Raw genomic sequence first — 7,945 nt, 5'->3', positions numbered from 1 at the left:
AGAGCTGAAAAGAAGTATTTTTGAGGGCTTAAGCGTAGTACGATTATATATTTATCTTTTTTTATTACTCTTTCAGGTCGGGTACTTGTGCCATTCACAATGTAAACGAGAACGTGGTCTCACAGTCAAATAAATAGATTTTATTTCCAGATATTGAAACTCTTTTCATTGAATTTAACGGTCAACCCGCCTCCTTCTCTCGAACTTGAGGATTCCATGTTGAAACTATAAGCTAGCGAGTTATGCGTTGGCCTGGGCCCATAACCTTTTAGAAATGAATCAAGGAATAAGGGTTTGGTCAGTCTCGTAATTTCTCTTTATTTACTATACAATAGGAAACACGGAACACAATTGATCGAAGACCATCTCGGGGACAAGGGTCTTAACTCTAGGTTTCACCATAAAGAGATGACGATGACCCTACATCGTCGGTTTAACGAGAAAGGAGGGACTACCAGGGGCCAGATTGCCGAAAATAGGAGGAAGAAAATACGAAAAGATCTGAGACCAGATGGCCGAAAAGCGAGGAAGAAAAGACGACCCTAGATCGTCGGTTTGACGAGAAAGAAGTGCCCACCACGGGCAAGATGGTCGCAAAGTAGAGAACGAAACTACGACCAATTCTGAGACAAGATCACCGAAAAGCGAGGGCGAAAATACGACCATACATTGTTGGTTTTACAAGAAAGGAGTGCCCAGATGCCAGATTCCCGAAATAACTAAGTACTCTTACTAAAGACAAGTACAGTAGAGGAAAGGAGAAGAAGACAAGGACGCGAAAAGATCGAGGACCAGAGAGAAGACGACGAAGATGGCAAGTAAGAAGCAGAGAACAAGAGAAGACGAAAAAACATGACACAAAAAGACGAATCAGAAAAAGCTGAGGAAGCAAAAGAAGACGAGAGAAGCCAAATAAGAAGCAAGAAAAAACAAAAATACGGGGCAGAAGAAGGATGCGAGAAAAAAAAGACGAAGACCTCCCGAGAAAGACGAGGAAGAACCAGAAGAAGGAAGAGAAGAAAAAAGAATGCCTACTGAAGGCAGTTACAGTGGAGGAAAGAAGAAGAGGACAAGGACCCGAAACGAGGAAGATGCCAAGAAAGAGACAGCAAATTACGATAGGACGAGAAAAAAGTCGATGGCGCAAGAGAAGACGAGAAAAACCGAAGAAAAAGGTAGAAAAAAAGGACAAAGCAGAAGAAGGCTGCGAGAAAAAAAGACGAAGACCTACCGAAGCGAGATATATCACGTGTGCCGCTCAAACAATTTTTTTCAGAGATATGAAACCATTGCTGGAGAAAACTGGGTTTGGCACATACGATTAAAAAAACACATGTTGCGGTAGAGTATTTACTTTGTTCGACGACGTTTTGCATGAAGTTGTGAAAAATAAACGCTTTCCTGAGTATGTCGTCGTTAAAAATGCTACTCTGTTTTTGGACAGCGAAAACGCTTGGTAAGTTTATGCCTGGAATACTTACCTGCTGTTGTTATGTTTGCAAACGCCACAGTGGTCAACTATTCTTTCAGCTATTTTGTTTGCTACTATGATTTTCTTATTAATGGGTGGAATTCATTTTTTAACTATTATAGGAGCCTACTGAATTTAGGATTAAGTTGCACGCGATATCTCAAAGATCCAAATGCAAAATTGCTGGGGATTAACAAAAGTCAGTTGATTCTTGATCCCGCTAAGAACTACAATGGAAGGCATGTTGAAAACTTAAATTTGCCTAGCTGTAACTTCTTACATGGTGGCAACGAGAAATATTGGATCATGTAAGTTGTCCTTGGTTGTGATGCCTTTTTTAGGGACGACCCGTGACCTAGGTCTCGGTTCGTGATACTAGGAGTACCGATCCAACATTCTCAAGTCGAAGAAGAAAATGGTAAGGTGAAACGGGATCAGATTTATTACAATTATAACTAATCAATGTCTTTTACTAGTTCTGCGTTCTTTATTAGAAAAACATTCAACAGTTTACGAGGAAACCATGTACCTTCCGCTCTGTGCCGGCCTTCCAAAGCCACGCTATTCGTTATGCTACAGCCTCGACACCGAGACTCCCAGTTTGTTACAATTGTCCCAGGTGCAAGCTAATAAGCATCCAGCACCCACTGACTCTTACTCCGGCGACGAATTGGTGAAAAAGGAACGGACGGGATCGCTGGTCGAAATTCTTGACGTGAAATTGCAATACTCTGTGGTCAGTGTGGACGACGATTCAATTTACCAAATCCCTCACGAGTTGGGTGGTTCAAAAGCTTACGAGAACATGAGGTTTCATCATCTGGATCGAAACTCTTCTTCATTTATGTCATCATAAATTTGTTTTCGTCAAATTCGACCATTCCAAAAAGCCCCGGTCAATTACCGAATATGAATTGGAATCCCAATACTCAGACTACACTTCTAATGGTATAAACTATCAAATAATAAGGAAAAAAAAATTGATTATTATGTAATTTTTTTTTTACGTATAAATTTTTTGTTTAACAGACTAAAAATGTATTGAAGAAGTCTAGTCATTCTAGAAACCTGGAAAAAGCTGTCCATGAAATAGAAAATGTAAGCAAACAAACTGTTGTGGCTGCAACACACAAAATCCATCTCTCAACTTTATGGGAGACAGTAAGTATTAATAAAACATTAATTAAATACCGTCGTATTAAAATTAACATTTATATAATAGCTAAAAAGCAGAAACCTTAAAAAAAATGAAAGGAAATGTAATGATAAAATCTTTGTACACGCATTGCAAGCAATAAAGAATGGGAGTTACATAATCGGTGCCTCATTAGATTATGGGGTACCTCGTTCGACTTTAACCAGAAAGGTTTTGAGCGATAGAAATTGTTTAGTGAAACATAATTTTTATTAAAACCGAACATCCGTGAACAGAGTGGTTGATGATGAAATGAATTCTCTGCTGAAATATCAAAAGAAAATAAATTATGAATTTTCTTTAGTTTCCATGTTTGTAGTTCCATGTCCAATTGTCCTAACAATTAATTTTAATCCATTAAAATTACTTTTTATTGGAATAACTATTAGGGCTTTCTTACCAGGAACTGGTTTCGATTTCTATAGAAACAGAATTGAAACCAGTATTGGTTAGATTGGGTGTTATCATCCAAAAATAGTTGTGCGCGAGCTCGATGAAAAACTACCGATGCCGGTACTACTATGCCTAATCACCCCTAAAAGAAAAGTTTTACGGGATGAACAATATACTTGCCAAGTATTACTGGTAATCAACGGAAGAGGTAAGAATTCATATTGATGTGCAACTATTTAAATATAAAAAACAAAAAATTCTGTATTAGTGTTTCATGCGGTTTGGGGAGGAATAAAAAAAAATTTGCTTAAGTTGGTGCATATATGAATATGGCAACTACACTTTTTCACGCAAAAGAAATTGGCCCCTATCAGCGTCGTTCAGCAGAAATTCTTCACGCCGTAAATTTCCCTCAATTGCATATTCAACGGAATCATAATGATGTTATCGATGTATTTGGCCACAATTGTGATCGTGATGTCGTTCAATTGAATGATCATTACGATTTACAACAATCGTAATCAGTCAAAGCCAATAGCTGGTGATGCTAATGTCGGTGACATTATCACGCTGGAAAGAGACAAGGCTAACACGGATGGAAATGGACCAATTATTATCTTTTCGCGAGATCGCGGAAAGACCCATGTCACTGCAGGTTGGTTTCATTCTTTCATTTATTTTGTCATCCAATAAAAATAAATTTTTTCTGTTATTTAGACGAAAACGCATTCGTTAAGGATTCACGAGGATTCGACTGTTCTCATGACGTGGGCGTGGAATCACCCGGTTGCACGTGATAGTGAAGAAACGGAATTTCGAGCTAAAGTTATTCAATTGGCAATTTCTTGGACATGGGTCATACTTTGAGCATTACTTACTCAAATCAAGATCAAGAACAGATCGAATTTGCATTTATACTTGGCCCGCAGTTATAATGTTAGCGCTGAACAAACTTAACAGTAAATAAACCAACTTTTCAGTAAATATTTAGATTCGTGAAGAGTTTACTCCTCCCTTCTCTTCATTGGGGTGTGTTGTTTATCCCTGAGTACCAAGGCAATTATCTAGCATTCCATAAAAGGGTTTAACATTCATTTCCACTTTTGTACTAAAAGGGTTCCTGCATGGTTTGCCAAAGCTGTACGACGTATGTCCCCTATGGACTGGTGAGTAGCTTGACTATTATAATAAATTCTTCATTGACTCTAGTTTTCTTTTTTATTTCGATTGTATGGCAAGTCACAAGAGCTGTTTAGTTATGCCGCAGATGCTAAGGGCAAACAAATTACCTTTTCATTGTATTAGACAGAAGCAAGGCCAATATGTTGTCACTTTTCCGGGTGCCTACAATATGGTTGTCAATGCGGGGTCCAACTGTGTGAAGATAATAAACTTTTATATGCCCAGTGGAAGAATTACGTCCCAGATGTGGAGTGCTCAGTCCGGCGGTGGTTTCGACTGTCGAAAGTACTTACGTCGATTTCGGTGGCCCAGCCAGTTGCAGATCTGACTGTTCGGAAGAGAGGGGCAATTGTTTAGACCCTGGCATGTGCTCGATGGCAGGTAAATATAATGCAATTACAAACCAATCAACGCTAAAAATTATAATTATACAAACAATTGACGCGTTTATATCATTATAAACTTACAGGCGGAAGAGCGAGTAAATACTGCGCTAACGGCTTCGTCTGTTGCGTCAATAAGGATTCAGGATTGGTTTTTCTAATTGTTGGAATTCTAATCAATTATTTTTCATTGTCAAAAAGAAGTGGTTAACACTTGCGACAGCCATCACGAAGCGTGGAGTGGTGACAGCTTGGTCATCCTCAACAACACTTTTTGGCAATCGCCTTTGACGCCGATCGAGCCTTCGTCCAGCTGCACTCTGACCGTCAAGTTGGATTCCAGATATCCTGATCTGTCTTATCCCGTTCCCAATCCATTGCTAATTCCATACCCTCAGAAGCCCATCTGTCAAGCTCAGTAAGTTTTCACGTTCCATTTACTGCTGGTACATCGTTATAGTCAACTAAATACATTCAAAAATTTTTATTGGATTGGATTTCTTGCTGGTGTTTTCCATCTCTCAGCCGGATTCGGAATCCGTCTGCAGTGGTGACCATTTCAAAGTAGCCGGAGCCACAAAAACAACGTCCTGATCATTTGCGGATTCAATGACGAACAGCACAGTCAGTAGACAGCGTTGTCTATATAACCTATTTTGATGAAGTCAATGCTCCAATGAAATGTTATTTGTATTTCAGTGTACCTAAATGTGCCAAATTTCGCTTAATAAATTATTTGTAATTTATTTTTTAACTAACTATTAATTTTATTATTATTGAAATAACTTATTTTGAATTGTTATTGCAATAAATTATTTTGTGGTAGAGAAATGGATAGAAGACTGGAGTGTGGGAAAACAAGCAACGTTTTAGAATTCTCTTTTGACGAAGGTAAAATTTTGCTCAACTTGACGGACGCCATGCTGGAAAATTGTGCTCATTGTAAGTAAACATAGAGAAAAAATGTTTGTGTAGTCTTACGGTTATCGCTGGCTTACATTTCCAGGCCAACTTTATGTCGAAGATTTAAATGACGGAATGCACCAAAAGTTGTTGTGCATGTTGAGGGAGAATTTGGCTAAACCTTCCACCTCAGCCAAACACGGTAGTGCTCTACCAAAGAAAGCTGGTCATCGGCAAGCAGAAAAAAAATCAATAAGCCTAGTAATACCAGCCGAAAAATGAAGAGAACTGCTGCTATTGATACCTCAATAGCAGAAGGACCGGACTTCTCAAATTTCTACGGAGATGAGGAGGACCCATACCCTGAACAAATCAACGAAGATAACGGGGCGATTGAAGTCACTCGCATGTTAGAAGAAATGGAATCTCCCTCTCAAAAAAAATTAAAAATAGCAAAAGACAAAGATACTGAAGTGGAGGAAATATTGGGCAACAGAAATTAGACTGACTCGGCGGAAACTAAAATGTTGTTAGACGTTATGGTAGGTAATGTTATGTTATGTTGCCGAAATTTGCTGTACCCAATTTATCTAAAGCGTCTCTCTGGAAAAAGTAAGCCAAATTTTACTTCACTACCCTTCTATTCAATATCATATCATTTGATATTGATATCATCATGTTAAATGATATTAATACTAACTATGCATTTTTTCAGGTATCATTGTTGATGAAAGATGCGAAAGTTTTAAACCGTAGTGACGGTGACTTTAGCACCAAATGGCAGAATATGAAAGCTCGTTACAATCAGTTACTACTGTCTAGTAAAAAGAAATCATCGAGGCTGTCAGTGCCATGGCCCTACATGGCAAAAATGAATCTTCTACTGAAAAATAATCCGACCGTTAAGCTTGAACACGTGACAGAAGTGGTAGATGGTGAATTGAAAGAATCTACATCCAAGTCCAAGGTAATTACTTTAAGGTATTGGAATGTCTCTTAAGAAAACTAGGAGAGATTACCGGAAATTAGTCTAATTTACTATTTGATATGAAGGATGTTACGTCCGTTATTTAGAAGTCTAAAGTCTCTGTTACCTGACAAAAAAAGAAGATTACAACGAGCGACTTTTGGCAGCGGAAATAGAGAAAGCCAGCACAATTAAAGATTTAGTGAGCGCTCAACAAGAGAGGACTTTAGCTTTCGGCCGGCTCGCAGCAGCAGTTGAACAGCTTGCTCGACATGTACCCAAAAAGGAAACAACTATCGTTTGCACAAACAAATGTTTATTTTTGCTCATTTGAATATTCGAACAAAGAAAACATTTTTGCAAGATGTAATTGGTTTTCGCGTTCCCCCTTAACTTACAAAATGTACATTCGAGTATTGGACAGCATGCTGGGGTACTGACGTCAGTACTCCAGCATTGACGATATTCTCTCTCGGTAAACTTTACCACTGAATCGCTCGTTGTGGTCTAAATCTTCATCTTTCTGTTCTTCTTCATCTTCTATGTCGTATTTATCATATTCATCAGTACCATCAACTTCAAGTACAAAATTATGTAGACAACATGAAGAAAAAATCACACTCGGAAAGGGATCCAGGCGAATCATGTGTAGGAACTTCATTCGACGACAACTATTCTCCAATCGGCCGAATGCCCGTTTTATACTCGAACGAACAGAATTTAGTGTACGATTAAAAAGTTTGCGAGACTGCAAATTTAGAATTAATACACTTATTAGGGCTATTGGTGATTTTTTAAAGTAAACCTCTTTTAATCCTCTCTTGGGATAAGATTCCAATAAGTATCGAGAAAGTGGGTAGGCCTGGTCTCCCAAGATGTAATAATTCGTATCTAACAATAACGAATTACAATTTTCCCGTTACTTACATTTTGCTAGCATATAGTTCAAGAATAAGTCACGATTTTGATCAATTTTTCTACGGAAACATGAAATCGACTCAAATTTGATGAGGGTGGGGAACATTTTTAGTTACCTTCTAGTATTTGGTGTATTTGTTTATCGATCGCACTGTTTTGAAAAACACTAGCGTCATGCATTGACCCTGGCCATCCCCTACTCACACTTGTAAACTTCAAATTTTTTAACAAGTACATTGCAGAATCATAGCACAATAACTCTTTCGTGATGTGTATGCTGCAAAATTCTCAAAGGGTTGGCAAATTTTTATATAGATGCTGTCTACGATGCATGAAAAGAAATAAATTAGAGAGAAATAAAAATCACGGGAAATTTTTGTTATTTTAGAATCAAGAATTTCACAATATACTTCTCAGCCATTTCTATTTCTAGACTTATATCGAGCTGCATGTAACCTACCAATTGAGCAAGATAGAGCAAATTGTTTGCTAATCTCTTGTAATTCATGCCGTTGCGGCCAAAGAATGAAATC

This window comes from Daphnia pulex, chromosome 7, assembly GCF_021134715.1.
Source record: "Daphnia pulex isolate KAP4 chromosome 7, ASM2113471v1".
NCBI lineage: Eukaryota > Metazoa > Arthropoda > Branchiopoda > Diplostraca > Daphniidae > Daphnia > Daphnia pulex.
Note: the sequence above shows the minus strand (reverse complement) of the source record.